The sequence below is a fragment of the Spinacia oleracea genome, chromosome 5 (genome assembly GCF_020520425.1).
Source record: "Spinacia oleracea cultivar Varoflay chromosome 5, BTI_SOV_V1, whole genome shotgun sequence".
NCBI lineage: Eukaryota > Viridiplantae > Streptophyta > Magnoliopsida > Caryophyllales > Amaranthaceae > Spinacia > Spinacia oleracea.
The window spans coordinates 59476727-59494771 of NC_079491.1; the positions used below are offsets into that span (position 1 = coordinate 59476727).

An 18045-nucleotide genomic window follows, 5' to 3' on the forward strand; every position below is an offset into this window, starting at 1 on the left:
AAGTGCGATATTGAAAGGTGCGATATTGAAAGGTGTGATATTGAAATTACAATATTGAAAGGTGCATAATTGAAATTTGTACTTGGGCACATGAGATTCGAATGCCAAGCGGCTCCTTAAAAATAAGTGCGCCCGACACGTTTTCAAAGCCAAAAATCTCAACTTGGGAGAGGTTGATCAACCCAAATGTCCTAGATTTTACATATTAAACTTGAACTTGAAACACTAGTAAAAAAATTGACATGTGCTTCTCTTCAAGTGCGGCTCATTAGTAAATTGGCAGCACTTGAGAGCAAAAAAAAAAAAAATACAAAAAAACAATTTCACAAGTGCGGGCTCATTTTAGAAAATTGGCAGCACTTGAGTTCAAGTGCGGGCTTATTTCACAAATGACCCGCACAAAATATTTCTAAAAATATTTCCCAATTTTATTTCATTTCGCGCTTCCCCACTTCCTCTTCTCTGGTTACTGCTTTTCCCTTTTCTCTCCTCCTTCCCTCTTCTCTTGTTTCTCTGCTCCTCCCCCTCTCTGGTTCTCTGGGCGCGAAACTCAACAACATCAATCAGCATACACCGACACGACCAGTCGCGTCGCCAACGATGTTCCCCAACCGGCGACTTCTTCCTCTTCTGGCCGCGGCCGCAGCACACAGGCGTCGCTCATCCTTATCTCTTTTAGGTTTGTAATTTAATTTAATTATTTTTTTCCTATAATCTTTTTACTGTAATGACGAATGCCTAATTTGTCAAGGTTTTTCGATTGCGTGCTCGATTTTGCTTCTACCTACTTCCGGATTGATTTAATTCAGGTTGGTTCTTCAATTTTTTTTTTCCATTTTTTTTGGCGATTCGTGTTTCTGATATGATGCTTTGCATTGAAAAGTTCGATTCTAGTGTTTTTTTTTGTAATTATTGTTGATTTCTCTTAAATTTTGATTTTTTAGGCTTTTGTTTTGATTTTTTAAACTTTTTTTATTGTTCGAATTGCGGTTGTGTTCACTGGTGATGTATGCTGGGGTTCAGATTGTTTGATTTTGGATTTTGTTGGTGGTTTTGGATTTGAATAGGATTTTGTTAGCTGTACATGAACTTTAGCTAGATTTGAATTGGCCAGAGTTGTTCCAGATATAGGATTTGGTGTATGTTATACAGACTTGCATTGAATTGGTTAGCTTAGATACAGTTGAGGTGTATTTGTCATATAGTATTAATCGTTTATAATACATGATCTTTCCTTGAACTGGTTAGCTGAATTACAGTCAAATTACAGTCATTGATCTAAGCTATTACTCATATATGCTTTCATTGGTTGTAAACTTGTTAGCTCTCAACTGCTTGCGTTTCTTTCCTCTGCAAGGGCATGTGTCGTCACACTTTGATGCTGTATTCAGCTGAAGACTACTTTTATTTTCTTGTTTTATCACCCCCTCCTTGCAGCTGTGTACTGCTCTAGATACTGCGAAGAACTTGATAGAGTCTCCCAACTCAAACGTCACAGTGCTGTCAGAGAAAATTGCGGAGCTTGAAAAGATAATCAAGAAAGAGGATTCTACTATAGCAGAGGTCAGGTCCATTCATAGCTCATTGAACCTAAGGATTCCTCCATCAACTCACAGTAAAACCTAATCATGACTCAATAAGTATCAATCTATTGTCAACCGTAAAGAGTATACCAACTTGTGCCCCTTCAGGTAGAGAATGTCTCAGGATCTGCATTTTTTTTATTTGTTTTCTTGGTGTATGAAATGCTCGATTTCTTTCTTTGTGCAAGGTGACAATATGGGTACAGTAGTAAAAGTGAATTTATTTTAAATAAAGGGACTACTATTGAGTTCTATGTTTGTTTAAAATACAAGATCTAGTGAAGTATAACTTTGGAGCTAAGTTTTAATTGGAAGTTGCATATCCATCACAAAGTTTTTTTTTCCCTCCTCTCTTGTAATGTATTGGTTTCAAAGTTTGATCTTTTGTTTCTCACAGGATATATATAGTTGTGGACACAAACACACACATACATTGCTACATGCATAAAGTTTTTTTCCCTCCTCTCTTGTAATGTATTGGTTTCAAAGTTTGATCTTTTGTTTCTCACAGGATATATATAGTTGTGGACACAAACACACACATACATTGCTACATGCAGAAAGTTTTTTTCCCTCCTCTCTTGTAATGTATTGGTTTCAAAGTTTGATCTTTTGTTTCTCACAGGATATATATAGTTGTGGACACAAACAAACACATACATTGCTACATGCAGAAAGTTTTTTTTCCCTCCTCTCTTGTAATGTATTGGTTTCAAAGTTTGATCTTTTGTTTCTCACAGGATATATATAATTGTGGACACAAACACACACATACATTGCTACATGCATTTATTACAAACGCATATATTTACGTAGTATATATGTATGGTGTCATATTTTTCATTTTCTATGGACTCACACTCACACACATGTATATATAATGGCATAATGCACACACCGACTCACAAAAAACACGATCACGAGCACAATATGTATGGTGTGATATTGCAATTATGTGATTAAACACAAGGAGTAAATGAGGAAATGGTTACTTTAAGTACTGACGAGCAAGAAACACCCCTACACACACATGTATAGGCTTAGTTCATTTTCTGTGGTCTTCTAGGTCATAACATCGCAGATCGTGATTTTTCAGACTAAAGCCTCGCTTTGATTGCCATTAATAATTATGGAGAACTATTATTGTAGGAACCATGACCAAGGGACTAATTCCGGTGTATTTTTTTCAAAGATGTGGGTTTAGTATGTCAAGAATTATTACTGGAGTAATTGTGTTTGTGTTGTGAGTTTTGACATGAAAGTAAATTTTTAAGTAATTAAAATCTAGAAAAGGTAGATGAAAGATAAATATACTTTTATTTCTGATGTTTAGACTGTAATTAAGCAGTTAGTTCATTGAGGAAATATTTGAGAATGCTATAAATTGTTCAACCTAGATTTTCTCTCCTTTCATTGTGTGCTCCAAGAGCTGTAATACAAGCTTAAATACTAAAGCTCCCGGCCCCGCTAGGTTGAGCTGCCCCTATTACTTTGCCATACATTTGTATGCTTTGTTAAGTTACATTGTTTTCTCAGAGGAGTTTTTTTTCATGTCATGAGAATATGGGTCTGCCGTTTTATTGCTTGGAATTACTGCAGATTGTTTTGTGGGGATTGAAGGGTCTAAGTAGAGGAAGTTGTAAGGGTGTTGTACGCCTGTACACCTATGGTGATTCTATGGTGTACGCCTAGGATGGAATTCACATACGAGTATCTTTTTGAGAACCTCTTCGCTATCCAACGTGCTTTGGACTTAACCACCTAGCTGTCTTGTGGAAGGGAAATAGCAATGGAAGGGATTTTCTCTATGCCACATCTCAACAAACTGAATCTCTAGAACCTTTTCGTTTTTGTACATGTAACAATTGAAAGGTTAGTTCTTTCACTGTCGATGATATTACCATCTTCTGTAATAAAGAGTCCCTTTCTCCCCCGTCCCCCAGAAAGAAAGACTGATTTTTTTTTTCGTGCATGTATTTTCCCAAGAATTTAATTTTACTGAATATGGTATTTTGCAGCTTTAGTTGGGAGTCATTACTGCTGAATTGCTGATGACTACTATAGGTTTGTGCTATGAGTCCAACTCTTGTTTCTTCTGCATCATTTTCAATTGATTTGGTCCTAAAAACTGCAGTTTCATTGTGCTCCAGTTATTTAATATGTGGTACGGAGTACTAATCAATCGATTTTAAGATTTTCTAAATGAATGTTTGGATTTTTGAAGATCGTCTGCTTGGGCATTTTCCCCTATACACTATTTTTGGGTTGATGTTGTTTTAGTATATCAGGTAATGCCCTGGCTCGCTATCCAAACACACTGCTTATCCACTGATTTTTGTTTTCTTATTAAATGCAGATCATAGAAGCACAAGCTGATATGCCTGTTGTTGCTGTAGTGACTTTGTATTCATCTCTCCTTACCTTTACCCTGCATGTCCACCCCGACCGGCTTGATTATGCTGATCAAGTATTTGTATGTTTGTTCATCAGTATACTGCAATAGCATTGGTTTATTTGATCATGCTGATCGAGTATTTGTATGTTTGCATTGGTGTCTTGATATCCGATGTGATTGTTTATACTGCGTGTGAGATTTTCATTCCCAGTTTCTAAAGTAGAGCCATTTATTGTTTGAGTCCCTGTCATCGTGTCATGACTTATTGCTTCCTTCTGCATTGCATTTGCTTGGAGAAAGTCAGTGGTGCTAAGTTTATGGTATACAAGATTAGGTATCTTAAGTGTTGTCACTCTTTTTTACTGCTTAATAGGTCTTTCTGAATGTATTCTTGAAAAATCGTGTGTCAACTTCAATCTTTTAAGGCCTGGAGAAGATACACTGAAGCTACTGTTTGTGTGTCTAATGGGGTCTTTAGTTTCCTCTCCGTGGAAAGTCTCATTAGGTCGGTTTCAATATGTTATTCGTTGCTAATCTCCTAGGACATGTGCTACGTACCTGCTGTAAAAACTTTCCGTTAGCTTTTTTATTATCCCTCCATTAGTCCAGTGCGACTAAAGTTGTAATTTCTTGAAGAAAAATAAAATAAAAGTGAAAATGACTAGCAACTATTCAGTGCCTCGGAGTCCTGTCAGATTATCACCGAGCAAGTATCAAAACCAGAGCCTGCGGCCCTGCAGATAATTAACTGAAAGTTATGCTACTCAGGCCTGCTCTTTAAATGCAAAGTACCTGTGAGTCTGAGACTCACCCTTAAACACCTGGATTTAATAATAATCATAAAATCTGGATGCTTCATGTTAGACCAAAAATGTGTGACCTTTGACAGATCCCCTTACTGCATCCTTTTCAATGATCCGAATAATATAGGCTGATTACTTAGTGGAGCCAAATCCATTAGTTGGATCACAAAAATTCGACTATCACCTCCTTTTATTTATTTTCCCCGGTGGTCTTTTGAAACAGTCTCCTCTGCAAACATTTGACTTCTCTGCACCCTGCCATCAGCAGCATTAATGTTAGGTGTTCTTGCTGCTATTGTTTTTCAGAATTTGTTTCCGTCTTCATCGTACTTATCTAGTGCAAAAGTCTTGCTCTATTCTTGTGCCTCCTTCTATAGAGATGTCATGAAGACTGTCGATTTAATAAGATTCCCGGTTGGCATATAGAAACATCTGCTTCCCTTTAAATAGTCACTCTAGCATGGACATGCTCAAATTTTCAGAATTAACCAAAGAATTGTAGGCAGCTAAATCTATATCCTTTGCTGTAGAATGCAACTATGCATCAAATGAATAACCCTCATCTCAGGAAACGGGAAAGCGACTATGATATTCTGATTTAAGAGAGAAATAAGCCATTTTTGTTCTTATAAGGTTCATTATTTCATTGTTGTGAGCAAATTATGTCGTACTTTATTATACCATACAATCATTTATAATATAACTAACATATTATTTTTCTTCTTGATGGTCGATCTTTCTTTAGGTATTCAACAATCCAAGGGAGCAGCCTTTTACCATTGAGTAGATAAATGAAGTTCGAGAAAAGTTGGCAAATTTCATTACCATTTATTGTCTTTGATATTTTGTTGTAATGAATCTTAGATTATGGATGCTAGTTTTTCATAGGATTGTAATGTAATCAATTTTTATATTTACAATTATATACTATTCAATTTAGTTATCTATATAATTGGATTTTTTTTTTATGTGATGTATGGAGGTTAACTAGTGGGAATGGTCTAATTATATAATATATGTAGCAGGGATATCAGTTATATAACAAATTTCTAGATCAAGTGCGGCTCATTTATATATCAAGTGCGGCTCTTTTTTATGTCAAGTGCGGGCTAATTTCCAAAATTGGCAGCACCAAATTTGTCAAGTGCGGGCTCATTTTCAAAATTGGCAGCACAAACTTTGTCAAGTGCGGGCTCATATTGCAAAATTGGCAGCACCAAATTTGTCAAGTGCAGGCTCATTTTGTAAATTGGCAGCACTTGAAGCATCAAGTGCTGCCAATATTTTGGCAGCACTTGAGAAACATCAAGTGCGGGCACGCCATGTGCTGCACATGTAAAGGCCCGCACTTAACCCCTTAAAATGAGCCCGCACTTGAGCTTTTTTCCTCTAGTGAAAGCTTGAATATTGAAGTTTTGAACTTGAAATAATTGAATTTTGAACTTGAAATGATTGAAATTTGAACTTGAAATGATCGTAGTTTAGGGAAGTAACCATGAACAACCCTAATCATGGTGGGATCTTGAAAATTGAAAACTTGAACTTGTATATTGAAAGTGGAGTTTTGAATCTCAAAGACTAAACCTTTAAATGTTAAAAGGTGTCATCTTTGATTACCCCATGTTTGATGGTGATTCTAGTCCAAGAGGTGATTGTAAACAACTTGGACATCCTTGAATCTTTGAAAATTGTATTTTGTATTATGGAAAAGTTTGTATTTTTGGAAAACATGTGTGATTGCTGCAAGTGGTGTTGTTTAATGATTAAAAACACCAACTTGCTAATCATTTAGAAATCAAAGAAACATAGTAGATTAGAATGGGATTCGGATTTACCTAGTTAGATTTAGGCAAGAGCTCCCAATTGCTTTTTTTTTGAATTTAGGAATTTTGTATGTGTTTTTGAGGAGTTTTTGAGTTGTATTTTGAGGCGTAATGTCGAAATTACGACGTTGTATTGTTGTTCTCCTCCTAATTATGCTGGAAACGAGGGGTATATATAGAAGGAATTGGTGCAAGGCACCAGCACACGTCAGCGCAGGGCGCTGGACCAGCGCTGGGCGCTGGTGACGTGGCTTGAATGCCGCCAAAGCAAGGACGGGGAATCGTCCTTGTTTCGTCTTGTAGTGTTGTACCTGTTGTACGAATAGTACTAGGTTTGGCGTTTTGTATTTTCTTGGAGGTTAAGGCATTGTTTAGCGTCTAAAAACAAGCCTTTCTCGGGTTTTTGAATTCCGGTTTTACGGGACGGGGCCCGGCATGCTCGGTTTTGTGGGTTGGCGCCCGAATTTGACTTGCCTTATATGATTTTTAGTGGAAAAGGCCTAGTAAAACCAATGGGATGGTCTACTAGATGAGATTGTACTTGGATTTTGAAATTGATTTTGGAAGATTATATTTTGTACCGAGAACCGAAAGGGGAACGGTCTCGGAGGTTGGATTTTGGATCTTGAATTTGGAAATGTTCTTAGCAATTGGGATTTCCGCCTGGAGTTACTCCAATCACCTAACAAGGATAATGGTATCGTCATCATCCCAAAGGGGAGACACAAATTAGGTGTCTACAGTACCATCAAATAGTTGTAATTAGTTTCAATTATAGCATATCCTATTTGAAGAAAATGGCGCCTCCCATGGTGAAATTCAAGACGGAGTTTCCAATGCATTTTCAAGACGGAGTTTGAAGTTGAAGCTTCAAGATAAAGTCGGGCCATACTTGATCACATTTATATCTTATGCATGCTTTAAGTTATTTTGTTGCTTTAAATATGTCTTAATTATGCATGAGATTGTGGCTTGATTATGTTGCATCATTAAGGATTTTAGTTCACTTAAAATCTAACCAACATAGTAAGAGCCTTAAGTTCCAAACTTTAAAAATTGAGTTAAAAGGTGCCATGCCAAAATAACACTTACTTGGATAACCTTTACATCAATCTTAGTAATAGTTTTCCGCCACGGCGAGGTGTTACTTATTGATCCTAAAGGGGTAAGGCACACAAATAATTGTGAGTACATGTTAGTTTTGGTGAAACTCAACGATATAAGTAAGGAGTCCTTTTATGTCGTGGCAAATGAGATAGGTTTACCTAATAAGTTCTTAGACGTACCTATCAACCAAGAGTAGTTTCTATACTATTAGCAAAGGCTTTGCTTACCTAAAATATTTTAGAATTGAATCTAAATACATAATGTGCTTAATTCTTCAATGATTTAAGGGTCTTGGAATCATTTTATTCACACCTGCCGGAACACGTAACTTGAATAAAATGCTTAATAAATGACAAATTATGCATGTATGCTAGAATTTAAATTTATTAAGAGAAACCGTGAATGGTTATTTATTTGTTTATTCTTTTTCAATTGTAGTTTTTACTATGGCAAACAACAATTCATTCAACATTCGATCAATTTTCGAAAAGGAGAAGTTGAGCGGGAAAAACTTCCTTGACTGGAAAAGGAACTTGCAAATAGTTCTTATGCAGGAAGAAAAGGAGTATGTCCTGGAAGAGGCGATGCCTGAAGCCGCTGGCGACGGGGTCACTTAGGCAGCCCTCAATCGTTGGATTGATGCTAACAAAGATGTAAAATGTCTAATGCTTGCAATCATGAGTGCAGATCTACAGAAAACGTTCATCAACTCAGATGCTTTCACGATCATCAGTGAGTTAAAGAACATGTTCCAAGATCTGGCTCGAGTTGAAAGATTCTAGACTCATAGGAAAATTCTTGAGACTAAGCTTAAGAAAGGAAAGCCCGTAAGTCCACATGTTCTCAAAATGATTAGACTCATTGAGAATATGAGTCGGCTGGATCAGCAATTCTCTTAGGAAATGGTTGTAGACACCATCCTCCATTCTCTTCATAGCGGGTATGATCAGTTCAAGCTGAACTACAGTATGAATAGTCTGGAAAAAACGCTCACTGAGCTTCACGGTATGATGAAGACCGCTGAAAAGACGCTCAAAAGTGATAAGCAAGATGTGCTTATGGTGCGTGGGGCAAGTTCAAGAAATCTGGGAAGAAGAGGAATGCTAAGAAAGGTGGCAAGAAGGCCAGCCCAACTAAGCAAATTGGCGGCACCAAATCTGAAAAGAAGAAGGTGAGCCAACCCACTTCTGAATCTGAATGCTTCTACTGCAAGAAGAAGGGGCATTGGAAGAAAGATTGCTTGAAGCTTAAGGAAGATCAGAAGAATGAAACAGTCGTTCCATCTTCAGGTATTTTCGTTATAGACTGTATACTTGCTAATTCAACTTCTTGGGTATTAGATACAGGTTGTGGCTCACACTTATGTTCCAATTCACATGGACTAAGAAGAAGTAGAAGGTTAAGCAAGGGTGAAATCGACCTACGAGTGGGAAATGGAGCACGGATTGCTGCATTAGCTGTAGGAACTTATTATTTGTCGTTGCCCTCTGGCTAGTTTTGGAACTGGAAGAATGTTTCCATGTTCCAAGTCTTACTAAAAACATCATTTCTGTTTCTTGCTTAGATGCTAAGGGATTTTCCTTTTTAATAAAAGACAATAGTTGCTTGTTTTATTTTAAAGAGATGTTTTATGGATCTGCTAGATTAGTCAATGGACTTTATTTATTAGATCACGACAAACAAGTTTATAACATAAATACCAAAAAGGCCAAAAAGAATGATTCAGATCTCACCTATCTGTGGCATTGTCGATTAGGCCATATTAACATGAAGCGCATAGAAAGACTTCAAAAAGAAGGAATTCTAGAACCATTTGACTTAGAGGATTATGGTAAGTGCGAATCATGTTTACTTGGCAAAATGACAAAGCAACTTTTTGGTTTAATCCATACAGATGTATGTGGACCAATGAGTACAAAAGCTAGAGGTGGTTTCAGCTACTTTATCACTTTCACTGATGACTTCAATAGATATGGTTATGTCTACCTAATGAAGCATAAGTTTGAATCCTTTGAAAAATTCAAGGAATTTCAGAGTGAAGTAGAGAATCAATTAGGCAAGAAGATTAAGGCACTGCGGTCTGATAGAGGCGGTGAATAATCTGAGCTATGAATTTGATGACCATCTAAAAGAATGTGGAATTCTATCAGAATTGACTCCTCCAAGAACACCTCAATGGAACGGTGTGTCAGAACGGAGGAATAGAACCTTGCTAGACATGGTTAGATCAATGATGGGTCAGGCCGAACTTCCAAAAGAATTTTGGGGACATGCACTAAATCAACTGCACTCACAATAAATAAAGCTTCGTCTAAAGCTGTCGAAAAGACTCCATATGAGTTATGGTTTGAAAAGCCTCCAAATGTGTCTTTTCTTAAGATTCGGGGTTGTGAAGTATACGTCAAACGATTAATTTCAGACAAACTTCAACCAAAATCTGACAAATGTATCCTTGTGGGCTATCCAAAGGAAACAAAGGGGTATTACTTCTACAATACATCTGAGAACAAGGTGTTTGTTGCTCGAGATGGTATCTTTTTGGAAAGAGATCACATTTCCGAAATGACAAGTGGGAGAAAAGTAGACCTCGAAGAAATTCAAGTCGAACAACAAACTCTAGAGAATGCTCAAGATGACATTCAGGATGAAACTCAGAGATCTTTAGAAGTATCTGGTGAGAATCAAGAACCATCTAGAAATGTAACCCCGCGTAGATCGCAAAGATATAGGTCTCAACCGAAAAGGTACTTAGGTATTTTGACGAACGAGAGCCATGAAGTTCTATTACTTGAAAGTGATGAACCTGCGACTTACAAACAAGCTATGACGAGCCCTAGCTCCAAGCAATGGCAAGAAGCCATGCAATCTGAATTAGACTCCATGTCTGAAAACCAAGTTTGGGATTTGGTCGATATGCCAGATGGCTACCAAGCCATAGGAAGCAAATGGGTTTTCAAACTGAAAAAGGACAAGGATGGGAAACTAGAAGTTTTCAAAGCTAGATTGGTTGCAAAAAGTTATAGACAAGTCCACGGTGTGGATTCCGATGAAACCTTTTCACCAGTTGGAATGCTAAAATCTATTCGGATAATGTTAGCAATCGCTGCATATTACGATTAAGAAATATGGCCGATGGATGTCAAAACCGCTTTCTTAAACAGCGTTTTAACAGAAACTGTGTTTATGACACAACCTGAGGGTTTTGAGGATCCAAAGAATGCTAAAAAGGTATGCAAGCTAAAGAAATCAATCTACGGATTGATGCAAGCATCAAGGAGCTGGAATATACGTTTTGATGAAGCAGTCAATGACTTTGGTTTCATCAAGAAACGCAGACGAATCTTGTGTATACAAGAAGAACAGTGGGAGCAAAATTGATTTTCTAGTATTATATGTCAACGACATATTACTTATCGGAAATGACATTCCTATGTTGAACTCTGTCAAGATTTGGCTTGGGAAATGTTTTTCGATGAAGGATCTAGGAGAAGCACAATACATACTGGGCATCAAGATTTACAGAGATAGATCAAAAAAGATGATTGGACTCAGTTAAAGCACTTATATCAATAAGGTGCTTGAAAGGTTCAATATGGCAGACTCCAAGCGAGGCTACCTACCCATGTCTCATGGAATGACTCTAAGCAAGACTCGGTGCCCAAAAACACTTGATGAGCGTAGACGAATGAGTGGGATTCCATATGCATCATTGATTGGTTCAATAATGTATGATATGATATGTACACGCCCGGATGTTGCTTACGCACTCAGTTCTACGAGCAGATACCAGTAAGACCCAGGAGAGGCACATTGGACTGCTGCCAAGAATATTCTGAAGTACCTGAAAAGGCACAAAGATGATTTCCTGGTCTATGGTGGAGATGATGAATTAATTGTTAAAGGCTATACGGACGCAAGTTTCCAAACCGACAAGGATGATTTCATATCACAGTCTGGGTTTGTCTTCTACCTCAACGGAGGTGCAGTAAGCTGGAAACGTGCTAAGCAAAGCACCATTGCGGATTCTACAACTGAAGCGGAGTACATTGCTGCACATGAAGCAGCAAAGGAAGCTATTTGGCTAAGGAAGTTCATAGGTGAACTTGGTGTAGTCCCCTCCATTAAAGGACTAATAGCTCTATATTGTGATAATAACGGAGCTATTGCACAGGCAAAGGAGCCTAGACACCACCAGAGAGTCAAGCATGTACTTCGTAGATTTCACCTTCTACGAGAGTTCGTTGAAAGAAAAGAAGTCGAGATAAGCAAGATTGGAACTGACGATAACATCTCAGATCCATTAACTAAACGTCTGCCGCAAGCGAAGCACAACTCGCACACTGCATCTATGGGAATCAAGCATGTTGGAGAATATCATTGATGTCCTTATTTAATGTTTTAAAGTTTTAGAGTTAAATACTTTGTAAAACATTATTGGTTAACCATTCATATAAATGAATAGAATTCATTTTTCCATTTAATTTGTGGTTTATTAAATGATGAGTCCCTTCAATTTGACGATATATTCAAGATAGACTGTCAGGACCAGTCCTGTGACTAAGAAATGTCTATCAAGTGAACTTGAATGTCAAAAGTTGAAAATGGTCCCTGGTCGGAGTTTTCTATAAAGATGGACGCATAGAAAACGCTAGACGAATAGAATGCAAGATGACTAGTAGTTATGTTTCTTGAACTATGTGGACATGGCAATGTCGCAATCATTTGCATAGATACTTACTATGGGAAGACTAGTATCGGACAGATCTACGAAACTTTACTGTAAGAGATGAAAATCTGTCATAAGTAAATTTCATTAAAAATTATTAGATACTAATCCTCAATACCTGAGTGATTTGAGATTACTTGTTTGTGAACTGGTTACTTTGACGTTGTCAACCGTCGCACCGTAAAAAGAAGCTATAACGGCAACGCTCGGGTAATCACCTATCAAACGAAGTCTAATCTCAAGATCGCAAGATTGGGATTATCCTCCCATAAATCGGGCTGAGATGCTGAAAGTTGTACAAGGCCACTCGGAGAGCTAGAAACTGTAAAATGCATGGCCATGCTCAGATGAATCATAGGCTATGATTATCTGTTTATTTGATCAGTTGAACTCTGAAACCAAGAAATACCTCTGGACATAATAAGGATGACAACTCTTACCTTATGTTCATGAGCAAGCATCAAGCGGCAAAGGAATTAGGCAATGCACACTTGTCCCTAAGGACAAGTGGGAGACTGAAGGAAATAATTCCCTTGGTCCAAGTATGCATTCAATGCTAAGTCTAATAAATTCGGTTCAGTATTAATTAATTATACAAGTTGATAATTCAGTGAGATCAAGTGAACTGTATGCCTAGCTAGAGGCCGCTTCAGTTCGAGTGGAATTAATAATATTAATCCACAGCTTACTCTTGACTGAACCCGTAGGGTCACACAAATAGTACTTGAACGGATCAAGTATTTAAGTGAATTAAATACTCCATTTATGGATATTCGGAATCGACGGATCTCGGTTCCCGTGGGAGCTGAAATCGTCAAAAGGCAAATTATGAATACTCCGGAAACGATGATCTTGCCGGAAACGGAAATATGGATCGTATCGGAAATATAAATATTATCCAAGTCGTAGATGTTGCCGGAAACGGAAACATGGTACGAATCGAAAAATATTATTGGAAATGGAAATATTGCCGAAATCGGAAATATTGCCGGAAACGGAAATATTGTCGGAATCGGAAATATTATCGGAATCGGAAAATAATTCCGGAATCGGAAATATTAAATATTTGTTCGAAACGGAAATTAATTCCGGAATCGGAAATATTAAATATTGTTCGAATCGTAATGAATTCCGGAATCGGAATATTAATCGGAAGCGCGTCGTACGAAATAAACATCGGACGAGCTTGCTAGACGCAAGGCCCATCACGAAGCCAGGCCTGCGCCTAGCAAGGCCCGCACGCAGCAAGGCAAGCAGCAGCCCGCCAAGCACCGCAAGGCCCATCCAAGCAACACCCAAGGCCAGGCCCAGCGAGGCCAGCAGGCTGGCACGCCCAAGCGTGGGCTGCAGCGCTGCTGGGTCGAGCACACCGCGCACGCGCGCCCAGCGCCCTTCGTGGGTTGTGCGTGTGTGTGTGTTGAGTTTGTGCATGCGTCGAATCCTTAAGCGTTTAGGATTAGTTCGATTAATTATTATTTTCCTAAAACTACTAGGGTTAGTTGTTGAATTAAACACTAACTTAATAGATTTAATTGGAATCTAATTCTAATAAGATTAGGTTAATTAAATCCTAGTAGGTTTCTAGTTTCAATAATCCTACCCTATAAATAGGTGATGGCAATCACAATTTATACACAATAATCAAGTATTCATATAGTTTTAAGGTTAAAACCAAAGTTAATAATTTGCCACAAATTATAATCGAATAAACATAAAACCTTAGGCTAAATTCTAGTTGATTGAATCTAAGGCGGATCCGAACATGTTGTGGACTATTTACGGAGGGACTACACTTGGAGTCCTAAACTTGTTCTTGTTCGGTTCGGGAGCAGCTAGGGAAGGCACGCTTCGAATGTATGCATCCTAAATTATGCTAATTGTTATGTGGCAATTAATTTGGATTCCTGGCTTTATGGTTTTTCCTCATGAAATATATGTTTTATATTTGTCATAACCTAACAGTGGCGAGGGCGTAAGCCTTGTGCGGAAGGTGAATCTCACGGCCCGAGGCACGAGCGGGTGTTCGCCTCATAATGGGCACTCTTGCCTATTGGCGACAAGAGCGAGGATCGAGGGTCGAACGGGGCGCTTGTGTGCGCACAGCAGGCACAAGCCGGACCGTCGACGAGAATATCTGTTTTGAGGGAGACTTTGTTGGGTCTTAGAAAGCTTAAAAACATGCGACAGCACAATATCTATAAAGGCTAGAAACAACGCAAGTAATTAAGCAAAGGCAACTTCTGATGAGAGGTATTGGTTCATACCCCTCATAGAGGTTTATTTTGAATTAGCTAAAAACTGCCAGTGAACACTGGAATTACAGTAACATAATAATTCTACCTAGAGCCTAGAAAACTCTTAGAAAGGTCCTAGAAAGTAATAGATAAAGGAAATACAAGTAAAGGAAGGTTGGATTCTAACACCAGGGCTATGGAGAGCAGATCGGCTATGGAGAGCAGATCTTGCTGACTTGGAGATTGAAGCAGTGGTTAATGTGGGCGAGTGGCTTATCTGTAATCCATGCTAGTGTTGGGAAAATAACATCTATTGATGCAGACGACAAGCTGAGGATTTATATACCAGCGGGTTCAAAGGCTTGCATGCTAGATTCATCTAAAGTTGAGGTGGTCGAGGTCCAGGAAGAGGAGATCCATATTGGAGATTTGGTTAAGGTTGAGATTTAATGAATAATTTTGGCCATTGCATGACTGCATCTCATTTAAGCATATAATGTCATATTAACTTTAAACTGCCGGGGGGGGGGGGTGATTCCTCCTAACCCTCATGGATAATATCGGTTGTTGGAATGTTCGAGGGCTGAATAGCAAATTTAAACAAGGGGAAATCAGGAAAATGATCTCCTCTTATAAAATTGGGCTATTAGGTCTTCTCGAGACTAAAATAAAGCTAGGTAACTTTCCTAGTATGTATCAGAATGTATGTGATGGGTGGGGGGTATCCTCTAATATTCAAACCTCTTCTACTGCTAGAATTATTGTTTGTTGGAATCCCTTGCAGTTCTATGTGGATGTCAAATATGTCTCCGATCAACTCGTGCATTGTCTAGTCACTTGTATTTCTAATAGTACTACTTTTGGTTGTACTTTTGTATATGCTTCTAATACTCTTAATGAAAGATATGATCTGTGGGAGTATCTGTCCTCTATCTCTCTTAATGATATGCCATGGTTGGTGTGTGGTGATTTTAACAATCCGCTTAATCCTGAGGACCGTCTTGGCTCTGAGGTTACTTGGGCAGAAATGGAGGGATTCAGGAATTGTGTGCTCTCTTGTGGTCTAACGGATGCTAAAATCTTCTGGTTTATTCTTTACTTGGACCAATAAGAAAAGTGGGGTGCATAGAGTCTTTTCTAAACTTGATAGAATGTTGGTTAATGATGAGTGGCTGAATTCTTTTCCGGATTCTGTCGCCCACTTTCACCCTGAGGGTCTTTTTGATCATTCCCTTGTTGTTATGGTCACGCATTGTTTTTTTTATATCGAAGGAAACCGTTTAACTACTTCAATATGTGGAGTTTGGCTCCTGTTTTTTCTAACCTGGTTATGACTTCATGGAGCGAACCTGTGAGTGGGGTTCCTATGTATCAGGTGGTATCCAAACTTAAAAAGCTCAAAGGCATTTTTAAAGATTTGAATAAAGGTGGTTTCTATGATGTTGAGAAGCAGGATGGGGCTGCCTATTTACATCTTATTCAATGTCAAAAGCTCCTTCATAACTCTCCTGGTAATGCTGTTCTTGCTTCCCAAGAGCAAGAGGCTGCCAACCTTTATAGAGTGTCTCATATGGCTTATCTTAGTTTTTTGAGGCAAAAAAGCAAGCTTCATTGGCTTAAGGATGGAGATGCTAATACTTCTTTTTTTCATCAAAGTATTAAAATGAGAAGACACCACAATAGTATTTATTCTATTGTAAACAGTAGCGGTGTGTTGGTTCAAGACCCGGATGGGGTGGCTTCTGCCTTTGTTGATTATTATAAATCTCTTTTAGGTACCTGTGATGCTGACAGAACTCCTGTGAAAGCTTCTGTTGTGCGTCAAGGTCCTACTGTTCCCGAGGCCTTTCATTCTACATTGTGCCTTCCTTTCTCTGACCTTTACATCAAGGATGCTATGTTTTCTATTCATGGAGACAAGGCCCCTGGCCCTGATGGATTTTCTAGTCAATTTTTCAAGGATGCTTGGTCTATAGTAGGTAGTGATGTCTGTTGTGCTATCAAATCTTTTTTCACTTCTGGGAAGCTATTAAAAGAGATTAATGCCACTTCGATCACTCTGGTTCCTAAAGTGTCTCACCCAACTTCTGTTAGTGATTTTAGACCGATTTCATGTTGTTCTGTGCTTCTTAAATGCATTTCCAAGCTTTTATGTCAGAGACTGAAATTGGTGTTACCTGCTCTCATTGCTCCTAAACAAGGAGCCTTTGTCTCCGGTAGACAAATTGTCTATAATATTCTTGTTTGCCAGGATATTGTGAGGAATTATGGTAGGAAAAGTGGGGCTCCGAGATGTCTTTTGAAAATCGACTTAAGAAAAGCTTACGATTCTATTAACTGGTTGTTTATAGAAGAGATGCTCATTGCTTTAAATTTTCCTAAAAAGTTTGTTGATTGGATTATGGCTCTAGTGTGTTCTCCTATGTTCTCTCTGTCTCTCAATGGCTCTCTGCATGGTTTTTTTGCTGGGAAGAAAGGGATTCGTCAGGGAGACCCCCTCTCTCCTCTTTTGTTTGTCATCTGCATGGAATATTTATCTCGACTTTTGAAGTATATTGGTGATAAAGCTGATTTTTCCTTTCATCAAAGGTGTAAAGGTATCAAGCTAAATCACTTATGTTTTGCTGACGATCTCTTGTTATTTTGTAAAGGTGATGTTCCTTCTGTTTCCCTACTAATGAGAGCTTTTGCCACATTTTCTGCTTCTTCGGGGCTTCAAGCTAATGTTGATAAATATGCAATTTATACTGCCAATATTGATAACTCTACTGTTGGTCAACTTATCCAGCTTACCAATTTCAAGTTGGGTAAGTTACCGTTCAAATATCTCGGTGTTCCTGTTTCTTCTAAGAAACTCAAAGTTATTGATTGTGAACTTTTGGTGGATAAGATTACACTGAGGGTCAGATCTTGGTGTTCTAAGAGTCTCTCGTACGCGGGTAGGGTGCAACTTATCAACTCAATCTTACTTTCAATGCATTCCTATTAGGCTTGTGTTTTTGTGTAGCCTAAATGTGTTCTGCAAAAAATTGTGGCTGTGTGTAGACATTTTCTGTGGGAAGGAAAAATCAGTGGTACAAGAGTGCCTCTCGTGGCCTAGGATATTGTTTGCAAACCTAAGTGTGCTGGTGGTTTAGGTGTGCATGATATTGTGGATTGGAATTATGCTTCAATGGGTAAGTATGTGTGGAATGTGGCTGCTAAGGCTGGTTGCCTATGGGTCAAATGGGTCAATCATGTGTATATGAAAGGTAGGGATTGGTGGAGCTATTCTCCACCTATTTCTGCCAGCTGGTATTGGAGAGCCATTTTCTCTCTTAGGGACAAGTTTGCTACAGGGTATAGAGGTAACTCTTGGACAGCCAGTTCAAGAG

At 38.4% G+C, this 18045-nt stretch overlaps 1 long non-coding RNA gene across 1 annotated transcript; it reads left to right on the plus strand.

Moving 5' to 3' along the window:
- Positions 1–3: 3 nt before the first annotated feature.
- Positions 4–5712, plus strand: LOC130461949 (uncharacterized). The gene is made up of 3 exons (XR_008922013.1): positions 4–679; positions 752–809; positions 5527–5712. It is a non-coding gene; the product is annotated as an uncharacterized lncRNA (long non-coding RNA).
- Positions 5713–18045: the final 12333 nt, after the last annotated feature.